This window comes from Pleurodeles waltl, chromosome 11 (assembly GCF_031143425.1).
Source record: "Pleurodeles waltl isolate 20211129_DDA chromosome 11, aPleWal1.hap1.20221129, whole genome shotgun sequence".
Lineage (NCBI taxonomy): Eukaryota > Metazoa > Chordata > Amphibia > Caudata > Salamandridae > Pleurodeles > Pleurodeles waltl.
The window spans coordinates 325,442,979-325,455,541 of NC_090450.1; the positions used below are offsets into that span (position 1 = coordinate 325,442,979).

The 12,563-nt window shown below is 47.9% G+C and overlaps 1 protein-coding gene across 2 annotated transcripts in view; it reads left to right on the top strand.

The window, feature by feature from the left end:
• Nucleotides 1-12,563, top strand: part of NRROS (negative regulator of reactive oxygen species) — a 49,673-nt gene that overhangs the window by 8,620 nt on the left and 28,490 nt on the right. Inside the window, exon 2 of one of the 2 annotated variants that reach the window (XM_069213600.1) lies at nucleotides 10,445-10,618. The exons of the other annotated variant lie outside the window; for it this stretch is intronic. The gene's annotated coding sequence lies outside the window, so the exon portion shown is untranslated. The remainder of the gene's footprint in view (nucleotides 1-10,444; nucleotides 10,619-12,563) is intronic. 2 annotated transcript variants of the gene reach the window in all.

Below are 12,563 nucleotides of genomic sequence, written 5' to 3' on the forward strand. Positions count from 1 at the left end.
TATTGCATGCATACAGAACAAAATACAACGCAAACGGCCCACCGTTTACAACAACAAGTTATAACTCAAAGCAGCCCCCCTCAGCCGCAGAATGAGTCCAGCTCGACAGGGCTCCAAGTTCCCAGCAGTGTGCTTCAAGTTCTGTAGTATTACCGCCGGCCCTGGTCATCAGCCATCAAAAACCAGTACAGTCCACATGTAAAGTCCAGGAGGGGTGTCATAACCAAATATCAAGGCCGATGCAACAACAAGAAGAGAGTAACAAAGAAGAGAGACAAAGAAGGCAGGCAAAGCGCGCAAACCAGAGCGCACCAGCCAGCTTCAGCTATGCACAGACCACAGCACGAACAGGGGGAGTAAGGGAGGGCATCAAGTGCGAGCAAACACACATCATTCCTCCTGCTCATTTAAGGGCGCCAGGTATGCACGCAGGGGAGTCAGATATCCTTCGGTCTAGAGCCTTCAGGCATAAGTTCCCAGAACATCATCAGCTGATCTTGGCAAAAGGTAGCATCTTGTAGCCATTCAGACCTCCGCGGCGCTCGTCCCCTACCCCGACACATGGCAACCCTGCGCTTAGCTAGCATCAGAAGCAGTCCCACCAACCTTCTATGAGACCCAGTAATCTCGTTCACACACCCAAGCAGCGCAACCCAGGGGGTGATGGGTATCTCTGATCCTTTGATCTCAGCAATTATATGCAAAACCTCCACCCAGAAGACGTAGACCTCGGCGCAGTCCCATGCAAGATGCAGAAAACCAGCGTCCGGGGCACGACAGTGCTCACAGCATGCATCCGCACGCAGACCCATGGAGTGAAGCCCGCTAGGCGTGTAGTACAGTCGGTGCAGGAACTTAAAATGCAGCAGCCGCAGCCTGTAATTCAGGGACAGCGCTCTCATGTGCGCGCAGCAACTCCGCCACGTTTCCTCCGTGATAGGTTCACCCACATCCCTCACCCATCGGGCCCTAGAAGACGCCCCAATGCCACCCCGCTGCTCCTGAATACAATTATATAATTTGGTAACTAGTCTTCGTGGCGACTGCGCGCAGCACAGCACCTCCAACACACGACATTCCGGGGGAGCCTCCGGTACACCAGGGAATGGAGCCCGCAGCATAGCACCAACCCTGATAGCGTACATCCGCTGCAGCGCAGTAACGCTCCCACCACCAATTGCCTCCGAAGGAGTAATCAATCGACCATCCACAAACCAATCTCCCAGCTCCGCTAAGCCGGCATCCTGAAGAACAACACGCACTCCCCCATACTGAAACATCTGGGCATCAGCAACCGCCATAAGGGGCAGAGAGGGAGCAAACGGTATGTCAACTCCAGAACACTGCATCAGCATCCCCCACGCTCCCGCCGTACACGCCACCGTGTCGACACCCCTGGGACAAGGCCGAGCCAACCTCCCGAGCACACGCACCAATCCATCTGGCCACACTGCGTCGCTTTCAGGTGCCAAGTGCGACAGATATTGAATCAGGCGCAACCAGTAATGTGCAAAGTGCGCTTGCACAGTTATAATATAGCTCCATATCTACTATTTGCACTGTTTTCTAACTGTTTTTACTCCTGTTTTTGCACACTAATGTATATAATGTGTGTATTAATTACATCCTAAAGGAGTATAGTCTCTATGGTATTTTTGGCATTTGTGTTACCAAAAAAAAGTACCAAAAAAGGATGATGGATGGAGTGCTGAACAATGCAAACACTCACCCCCAGTCACAGATCTGGGTTTAATCCATCGTTCTTTTGCTCACCATGCAACCCCAGTTTGGACCCAGCCATATGCAAATCAGTCTTGACCCTGTTCCTCATGGGAACAGACTTGTCCGAACAGCCAGGCCAGGTCCTCCCTGGACCAGAAACAAGCATCCTGGGACCAGTTTTAGGGTATCACCCTTCATCTGCCAGGCTGGCTTGAATCCAGTGGCACAGTGAGCACGTGACCCATGTCTGAGCATACCCTTCCCACTTAGGGCAATTTTAGCAACACAAAAGGATGATGGATGGAGTGCTGAACAATGCAAACATTCACCCCCCAGTCACAGATCTGGGTTTAATCCATCGTTGTTTTGCTCACCATGCCACCCCAGTTTGGACCCAGCCATATGCAAATCAGTCTTGACCTTGTTCCTCATGGGAACAGTCCAACCCAAACTGCCAGGCCATGTCCTCCCTGGACAGGAAACAAGCATCCTGGGACCGATTTCAGGGTATCACTCTTCATCAGCCAGGCTAGCTTGAATCCAGTGGCGCAGAGAGCAAGGGACCCATGTCTGGACATACCCCTGCCACTTAGGGCACACAAAGCAATATCACAAAACAAAATAAAATGATGGACGGAGTGTTGAAACTTTTTAAACACTCACCCCCAGTCACAGATTTAGGTTTACTCCATCGTTATTTTGCTTGCCACGTCACCCCAGTTTGGACCCAGCCATATGCAAATCAGTCTTGACCCTGATCCCCATAGGAACAGTCCAGCCAAACTGCTACGCCATATTTTCCCCGGACAGGAAACAAGCATCCTGGGAACCAAACCAGGCCAGCCTCCTACATTCGGTTAGCTAAAAAAGTAGCACATCTCCACCTGCAACTCCCACCACCCTCCCTCCCATGCACATATCTATTTCAAGATCCACCTGTAATGGAAATACATGTCTTAACCACTCCTCAGCACTGTAACAAGAAACAAACAATCCCCAATAGTAGGGTCATAGAACAAATAAACTGTCCCAACTCCTCCCAGCCCGGATGGGCAATGTAACAACGATACACCACACTGCAAATCCAATATAGCTCCTGCTTTCAGGACCCACAGCCTAAACCCTTGATCCCCAACCATTGCCTGCCACTAACTGTGGCGAAGCATCCCACACACCCCATACAGAAAATAGGGCCAGATGTAGCAAAGGTTTTTACCCATTCTGTGTCTATGGGAAAAAGTGTTCGTACATATGGCCCATAATGCCTTATTCATTAACATTTTAGACACAATGCACCAAGCAATAACAGTGTTCACAGGAGAGATGATCCCCATCTCGCTCCACCTGTCAAGAAAGCAAAGAGAAGAGTCCCCCTGCAGTGGTAAATAAGGGGTGAGCAGTCAGGGTAGGATTACAGAAGCATCAATCAATCAATCAATCAAACAAATTTCTTAAGCGCACTACTCTCCTGGTAGGGTCTCAAGGCGCTGAGGGAGGGAGGGGTTACTGCTCAAAAACCCATGTTTTGAGGTGCTTTCTGAAGGTTAGGAGGTCCTGGGTCTTGTGGAGGTTGGTGGGGAGGGAGTTCCAGGTTTTGGCGGCAAGGCGGGAGAAGGATCTGCCGCCGGAGGTGGCGCATTGAATGCAGGGGACTGTAGCGAGGGCGAGGTCAGCTAAGCCGAGCTTTCGAGTTGGTTTGTGGAAGTTGATTCGTTCCTTGAGGTAGGCCAGTCCGGTGTCGTTGAGGATTTTGAAAATGATCTTTTTGTTGATGGGCAGCCAGTGTAGAGATCTGAGGTGGGCGGAGATGTGTTCGTGGCGAGGGACGTTGAGGAAAAAACATGCGGCTGCATTCTGGATGCACTGGAGTTTTCTCTGAAGCTTGGCTGTGGTTTCTGCGTAGAGGGCGTTGCCGTAGTCCAGTCTGCTGCTTATGAGGGCGTGGGTGACCATTCTTCTTGTTTCTAAAGGAATCCATTTGAAAGTCTTGCTTAGCATGCGAAGGGTGTTGAAGCAGAAGGATGATATGGCATTGATTTGCTGAGTCATGGAGAGAGATGAGTCCAGTATGATGCCGAGATTGCGTGCATGGGTGTTGGGGGTGGTCCAAGGGTGGTGGGCCACCAAGAGTCGTTCCATGCTGTCTTTTTGGGACTGAAGATGATGATCTAATTTTTTTCTGAGTTCAATTTGAGGTGGCTTGCTGTCATCCAGTTAGCGATGGCGAGGAGTCCGGCGTGTAGGTTATTCTTGGCGGTAGATGGGTTCCTCGTGAGGGAGATGATGAGCTGGGTGTCGTCAGCGTATGAAATGATGATGAGGCCGTGGGGGCAGATGATGTTGGCGAGTGCTATGGGTACCAAGCATACCATGTGGTGTCAAATTAGACCCCAGAATCATCCTGCACCAATGAATTCACCGGGACAGATGAGTTCTCCCCCGACCCGACTGCTGTTCTGCGAAGGCCAGTGCCATGGTACCATCAACCTGGATGACAACTCTAGTAGGGCTGCAACCCCCCCCCCCCCCAGGGTAGTGTTTCTCTGGGACAGCCACCTCAGCCTGGAGATCCACAATGGAACCCTCAGCCGCCTGGACCTTGTCGGACACCTTAGGGAGGTCCCTGCATAGCAAATTTAGCTCATGGGCCACAGTTTCAATTTTGCTCTCTAGGAACACCCTAGAGCCTTGAATGTCTGCCATTAGTTCTGCCCTGGTGGGCTGTCCGGCAGATGTCTCCGGATCCTAATCCTCCCTGCCAATGGCCCGACGCTTGAGCCGCTGCAAGGGGTTTGCTGAGGATGTGTACTGTTCCATGTTGTTCCCCTGTGGAAGCCCAGTCTGCTTGCTCTTCCCCATGTGTATACCAAGAGAGTCCAAGAGTGCCTCACACCCGATCCACAGGGCCCCCAGCCAGGTATGATGCACTGCAGTCAGTTAGTTTCCCCCTATAGCAAAACAGCTCCACAAAAGTGATGTTTCCCAAGGAGGAGTATGGGCCGATGGCCTCCACAATAGACAGGCACAAGGACCCACCAGGATCAACTCAGCCAGTCACCACCAGGGGCGCTCCTCCTTCCACAGCCATTATAGGAGTCCCCAAAGCCCCCCAAAAAACAGGGGCCACAGGAGGAAGGAACAAAATGCTGCTTACTTGAAGGTGCGGTGCTGCCTCAGACAAAGCAGCAGTTCCAAAGGGCCTTTGAAGCCGGGGCAACCCGCCGTCAAAGTCCCAGCCTCCAACCCCTGGGAGCCCCCACAGCAGCCAGTGCACTACATGGTATTACTGAATGGTCCTTGGCCACCAATCACTCAGTCCGTCTCCTGTCACCTGTGCTGAAGTGCAGCACTCAAGCCAGTAAGTGAAGGGGGCTCCTGTAGGAGCAACAAGCCCAAGCGTGATCACTCCTCACCTTCATTCAGTGTTGTTCTAGTAACTACAGGCCGCCAAGGGGCTGTGACCTGAATCGATGATCCCTTGGCGACGACCACAGGGCCCTAGTCTTTCCAGCCTGCACAGCCATAAAACTACTGGGTCGCCCCAGCGTCGCACAGCCCAGCCGGCTGCAGCCCCCAGTGAGGCAGTGCAGGAAGAGCACATCTGGGGAGCCGATGCTAGTGGCGTCCGCACACCCTTGGCCTCACCCCGTCAAAGTGACAGCCCATCGGCCCACTCCTCTGACAGCCAGAGGGCCCCCCCAAGTCAGCTGTTGCCCCCCTCATGGCTAAGGGGACGCTACCATTCTGCCAGGTTTACAGCGCCACCGGCAGCCAGTCACGCTTCCTGGAAGCCTCCGAGCTCACCATGGGCCGCCTCCCTCCGATGCACTCAGGGGCAGTTCCCTGCCTTGTAATTCAGGATTTTGGTGGTGCAGTGGTTCGCTGAGGTGTCGCACACTGGGGCTTCAGGGCCAGCAGAAAGGATAAAGGCAGGATTCTGCAGGATGTTATTGGTGTCAGCAAGAGCCTCTTAGAAGAGCGTGCTTGCTAGCCATCATGCATGGCCACCCCCAGACACAAATGTTTTAAATTTGCAACATGCTGGCAGATCTGATTACCTGTGCTGGTATTTTATGGTAGTTATCTTTTTTTTGTTTTATGTTCTCAGTCCACTTTCCTATGTTGACTGCAGCAGGAATGTTTTACACACAGAGATCGTATGGAACCTGGAAAAAAAAAAGGTACAAAGTAAAGAGTGAGAAGTGAGTGGAATGACAGGTTTTCCCAAATGGACTTCGTATAGTTCTTCTTTATGATTGATGTAGGAAATTAGGTTTTTGGTTGAGGAGGGGGAAAGATCCATTTCAAGCAACAACTACAGTCCCTTTCATGGTGAACCACAAAAAGTCACTAAATTGACCTGTGTTTAACTGTCTAGTAGGTTGGCACAAAAGCGTTTAGGCTTAACTTAAATGTAGACTGTAAATTCCAAACATTAATAAAGTGAAAACACAGCACATGAAAAAAACGCATACTAGTTAAGAATTAGAGTAAATTTTAATAAATAAAATGATACCAGAACAACAAAAATCCAATCAGTAGAACCATAGATATGCAATTTCAATGTTTTAAGGAAGGATAGTGCCTAAAAGCACAAAATGCCTCTTGCGGAGATCTGGTCGTAGTAGACAGGGGGAAAGTCACAAGTTCAGGATGACCATGACAGAGCGTGGACTAGATCTATGTACCAGGTTAGTCCAACTGAAAAAAATACCTCCTCAAAGTCCAGAGCAAAGAGTCTAGTTTGTGGTAGAAGAGGCCTCAAGGATCAGGTAGATAGTTGCAAGCGGTTGTCACTGCAGCATGAAGGGTAGGTTAGGTGTCACGGATTATCCTGACTATAGCTCTAGGATCTAGTCGGGAGTCACGGACAGCCATTGCTGGACTTTCACACTGGTGGTCACCCTGTGATGTTGTTGCTATAGTGTGACATGCAAATCTCACTTTGCTGGTCGTTGCTGGCTGTCATTGTAGCACGAAGGGTCAGGTTCATCGGAGCTTTGCATTGTCTGTCTTGTGGGTGGCAGAGTTTCAGCACAAACTGACCCATTTGCTGTTATGAAGAGCCCACATCTTCAGGGATTCTCAATTTCTTAGCAGAGAAGTGCACTCTGATGCCAGCCACAAATCCAGGACCTGGGGAGGCACCTAATAGGGATTAGGGACTCACTGTAGCAGAGGCCAGCAGGGCTCAGGCAGGTCTAGTTACAGGTGCAGGCATGTCCAGTAGCAGCAGGTCAGATGAAGTTGCAGGGAGGTCTCTGAAGGTCGTCCATGTACCTTCCCGGTCCCTGGAGGCCAGTCAGCTAGCCCTTGGAGTCACTCTGGTGGTCCCGGTGAAGGCAAAAAGTCTGGGAGACTACCACCCAAGGCTGTCATGTCTAAGAACTCTGATTACACAATTTCAAGTTAGGAGATTTACTGAGAGACACTGGGGCCTATTCACAGACTGCATTTTGTAGTATATAGAGTAGTACTTCAGTAATACTACTAACATGCCACAAAATACTGTTCACATATTTACATGCGGAGGCAAATGTTTCCACCTCTACTATCTTTTCTGTCTGGTGATCTCCGCCTGACTGCAGAGATCTTCACATACATGCATATACGTTTTTGTAGCAAGCAGCTAAAAACTATCTATTCAACCTCTAAGGTAGCAATGTCTCTTTTCCTCTTTGCCTAGCCCTGGGACACTCCTGCAGTGTGAGAGGGATACAGGGTAGTGTCTGGAAAATGGAAAATACTTATGACTAAAGAGGTGGGTTCACAGAGGATTAAGGAGGGATTTAGGGAGAGTTAGGGAGAGGTTTAGACAGGGAAAACCACCCACCCTCAAGACTCAGCCCACGACTATATACAAACTGCCTTTTTATAGTTCCTACTGCCAAAAAGGACCCAAAACAGTTGTACATGTACTCCATTTCAGAGCTGGAATACGTCTAGCACCACACACCTGTGCCCTCCAGATACCAGCACAGTACCACAGGTACTTTCATAAAGTATATGCTTGTTCTATTGATGATGAGGTATCAGGGAGTGAATACGGTATATGATATCATATGGTTACACAGATTATATCAGACTGGGACCAGGAGGACCGTCAGAAAGGCTAGAGTTTCTGTTCACGGTCTTGTGGTTAGAGGTGTGACAGAAAGGTAATATCATTTGTCATGTTTTGATTGGCAAGAAACAGGGTCTAAACAAGAACCTCAAAATCGGGTGCAGTAGAATTTGGGTTTTGTTTAGAGTTTGGCATGTGGAATATTCCATCAAATCATGACAGATATCCTGGCCACCATATTACACGTGACATCGGCAAAATTGCAGTTGTGATATGGTGGACAGACATCCACCTCCTTTGTGAAGATGTATCTCACCCACTAAACACTAAATAAGCCCATATGTCACATAATTATGATAATGAAAATCATTCAAGCAATATTTCGTACACCATTTTGACAATGAATTGAATGCACTATGTAGAGATTATTCCTCAAATATCCTATGCACCCTGGAGTGGCATGGAATTATTTCTCATTGAGTGTTGCCCTCCTGTAAGAGACTACTCTGCCATGACCTTGCATGCCTTAAATATTAGTTGTAATCTAAACATGCATACCTCCAAGAGTGGAAATTCCATCCATGTGCTAGATTACATTTTCCATATATACTCTTGGGAATGTCAGGTCATTTTTCCTACGGAATTCTATTTCCACTGTGTGGAATTCCCCATAGCAGAAAAGTCTGCACAGAAGGAATAGAATCCCTGTGTGCAAAGGCACTCTTTGTCCTTTCTCCACTGGGAAAATATTTTTTCCCATGGAGAAATCCCTTCCCATACCTCAGCAAAAATCGGGGTGATGCATTCTTCCTTCCATCCTGGAAGGGGTTTACCCCGGCCTCGTTACAGAGTAAATGTATGACATTTTACGGGGTGTAGAGGGAAGAGAAAGGAGTTTGGGAAGTCCCTTAAATGTACAAGTTTGTGGACATTCTCTAACTTCCATGGAAAAAACACATTTGAATGCCCATTTCCCAGTGGAGATCACTGTCCCCGTAAATTGTATCACCAACCAGAAATTCCTTTGTGAATTCCTGAGAGGCCTTAAAAGAGAAAAACTCAGATGCAAACATACGATTACAACGAAATCTACCTTTGTGAATAGGCGCTTAAACGACTTCCTACCTAATGAAGAATCATTCCAAATTCCTCTTTATTAATGAGCAATATATCATGGCCATAAGTCGTGGGTGGGTACGAGTGAACTGAATCCTCAAGCTATTTATAGAGCTGGGTCTACCTTCCCTGTAGCCCAAGGCTATGGAACTTCGTCCCCTTTGATGTATTAGCTGAAAAGATGTTTGATCTTCAGCCACATCACCAAAACCATTGCACATTATCGCAAGCCACTTCAAATGTAGCTTACCATTGCACCTTCTACGGTAACATGATTCATAATTATATTTACAAAACTCTTGTTGCAGCATGGGAAAATGTAAGAGCACCAACACATCAATGTCTATCTCAAGTCCACCTTCAAATACAGATGTTCCTGTAATTTCTTTCAGAGAAATGCAAGTCATGTGGCAATTCTGTAGTCCAAATATTGCCCTTTGGAACTTAAATCTTCCCTCCAGTGCCCTATTACCTGTCGTTTAATTGCCCTTAGTGATGACTTGCTGCACATCCTCAGTTCGGGCCTGCACAAGGACTTGCATGTTTACCTCCAGCAACTCCTCTTGTGCCTTGATATGGCTTACAAGGACTGCTGCTAAACAAGGACAGCCTTGGGTAATCTGTCCAGATCCTGTGTTCCTATCAAGCTTGGATCCCTGATACCTCCCTCCAGGGATGTTGTCAGGTTCCTGCTCACCCATGCGGAGCTTGTCAGGGAAGAGACATCATAGGGTTGACAGACAGGCAGCACCCAAAAGTGCTATTTTCCTCTCTTCAAGTATCTCCTCTACTTCTACAAAATTCCACTAACACATGCAATCCTTGCATATAATTCCAGCAAATCAGTTGGCAACAACGCCTACCAGTCATCAAAGAAAACAACTGCATCATAAGCTCTTGCATCAGTGCATCTTCTGAATTCACTCTGCTTGAAAAAAGATAAAGGGCCTGATTACGACCTTGGTGGATGGGATAATCCATCACAAACATGACAGATACCCCGCCTGCCGTTTTACAAGTTCCGTAGGACATAATCAAACTTGTAATATGGCAGACGGGAAATCCATCACGTTTGTGACGGAGTATCCCATCCTCCAAGGTTGTAATCAGGCCCAAAGTCTTTCCAGTCGCTCATTTCCGAGATTAATGTGATTTCTCAATGGCTGTTTATTTTTTCCAGCAAACGCATGATCCCAGGTAACAAAGCATCATTTTTTTCTCAATAAAAATATTGACACATTCTTTTTGTAATGATATAAGTTTGTTCTTTATACTTCATTGCTGTACAAAGATCTGTAAACATATTGGCCCTCATTATGAACCTGGTGGTGAGTGATAAACTGGTGGTATTACCGCCAAAAGGCTGGTGGTAACTACAGCTAAATTATGACCATGGCAGTGATAATGCCCATAGTCAGCCAATGTACCACACCAACCGCCAGGGTGGAAACAACACTTACCACGCAGTAGCCGTCAACAGCCAGGCGGAAGCCAAAGTACCACCCACAATATTAAGACACTGCATTCTGCCACATTTTCCAGGGCGGTACTAACGCCATCAAAAGCCTGGCGGAAACACATCACAGAAGAGAAAGGACTCACCATCGGAGACACAGGGAAGAACAACGCCGCCATGGAACCCGAACTGCAAGTCTTTCCGATGCTCTTCTATGTTATGCTCCACCTGGAACACCAATGCTGACGAAGAGGACGACGGTGAGTACAGCCACCTAGCACACAAGGGAGGGAGGGAGGGAGGAAAACGAGAGTGACACACACATGCAGGACACACACCCGACACACAGACACACCATACACACAGACAGCTGCACATGAAAAACAATTTGCACCCGAATCACAGCAGAATAATGCAAGGACAACAAGAATGCACTAAGGTGAATATAATGATATCAACAGCTAATAAATAATTCAATTGTCTTTGAAACAGATATGTACAAATGTACACAAAGGGCCACTGCCCAATCCAAAGTACTAAGGGCCCACATGGCCACAGGGCACAGTCCAAGGCCCAACTCGAATCCTGAAGTCATCCGGATAGAACTCTGCAGGGGCATCAGTTTGCAAGTGGGCAGGCACCTCAGGGGGATGGGGGTTGAGGGAACACCTTAGCCGAATACAGGAACAAGCCCACTGGTTCTGGAGGGGGCTCCATGCCCATTTATCTCTGATGGGGAGTGCAACGTCACAGTCTCTCAGATGGGTGACTTGCCCATTGGTTCTGGAGGGGGATCCATTCCCATTTCTCTCTGATGGGGAGTGCAACGTCACAGTCTCTCAGATGGGTGACTTGCCCATTAGTTCTGGAGGGGGCTCCATGCCCATTTCACTGTGCTGGGGTGTAGAAGGTCACAGTCTCTCAGGTGGGTGACTTGCCCACTGGTTATGGAAGAGGCCCCTCGTACGGCAGTCCCTGGAGGGTGGCCTACATGGCTTCCACTGGTGGTGATGGCTGCACGTTGGTGGCAGATGGAGGTGCCTCCTGGGCAGCCTCTGCTGGTGGTGATGGCTGTGTCAGGAATCCCCAAGGTGCCTCCTGCGTTATCTGTCAGCATCCCCAGGGATTAAGGTTAAATCATATCTCTGTTCTTGGTTAAACTTTCATGTTTCTAAGCAAACATAATGTGCTGTGTTACACAATTGGTTTTTATCAATGTTTGTTTTACCAATGTTTGTTTGCTAATGTGAGCAGGTGTAGACATATGCTTCTAATTGGGTGTGGTGTAGACATGTGCTTCTAATTGGGTGTGGTGACTCATCCGCATGTGGGAACTCAACTGCTTTCCTGATTGGCTATAAATAGCAGAGTGAAGCATGCCTCCCTGCTTGGCTTTTTTTTTGCATCCTGATCTCAGCATTTGATTTGGCAGTCCAGCCCTGGCTGTCATCCTCGTATTCAGGACTTTTGAGGCAATTCTTTTCTTCGTTCCTGTACCAGCTGACACCAGGCATTCCTCTAGCACTCCGGAAAAGACTGCAGCTAAGTGACTAGTATTCTCCAGGGAGTTTGTTCTTTGAGCGCCACGCTTTCCTAGAACAGCTGGTGTATTTCAGACCTCATATTTTGGCAGAGTGCTTATCTTGAAGAGACAAATGCATATCTGAACATTCTACATTATTATTGTAGTTACTTGCCTATATGTGCTTCAGGAAATCTGTTTGAGCTCAAGTACTACAAAAAGTCACAGTGCAATTTTGAAAGAGCATTTACGTGACTTTTATTTCTCTAATAGCATAACTCTTGGATTTAAACTGTCTCATTCATGCCTGTGTTTCAGGTCTGAGGAATTTGCTTTTTGAAAGGTTTTTAACACACAGAGTGAAACCAAACCAAACTGTGCCACCCTAAGTGTTTGAACCCTGAGTGGACATTTGTATTTCTTGGATTGTTTTTGTTCCTTCTAGTTTAACCCAATGCATGCAGGAAAGTTACATGTTATATAATGAATGCCCTTGTTTGTCTTTCTTGTGCATGATAAGGGCAACCACAGTTCTAATTGTTGTGTGCAACAGTGAATCTCTGTGAAGCCAGCCCTAGTGTCGCAGTACTTATTGTTATGGTACTCAGTTTGGGTTTTTGGTAATGCAGTGTTAGTAATTGTGCCAACATTTATTATCCAAAAAAAGTGCTGGAGCATCGGGG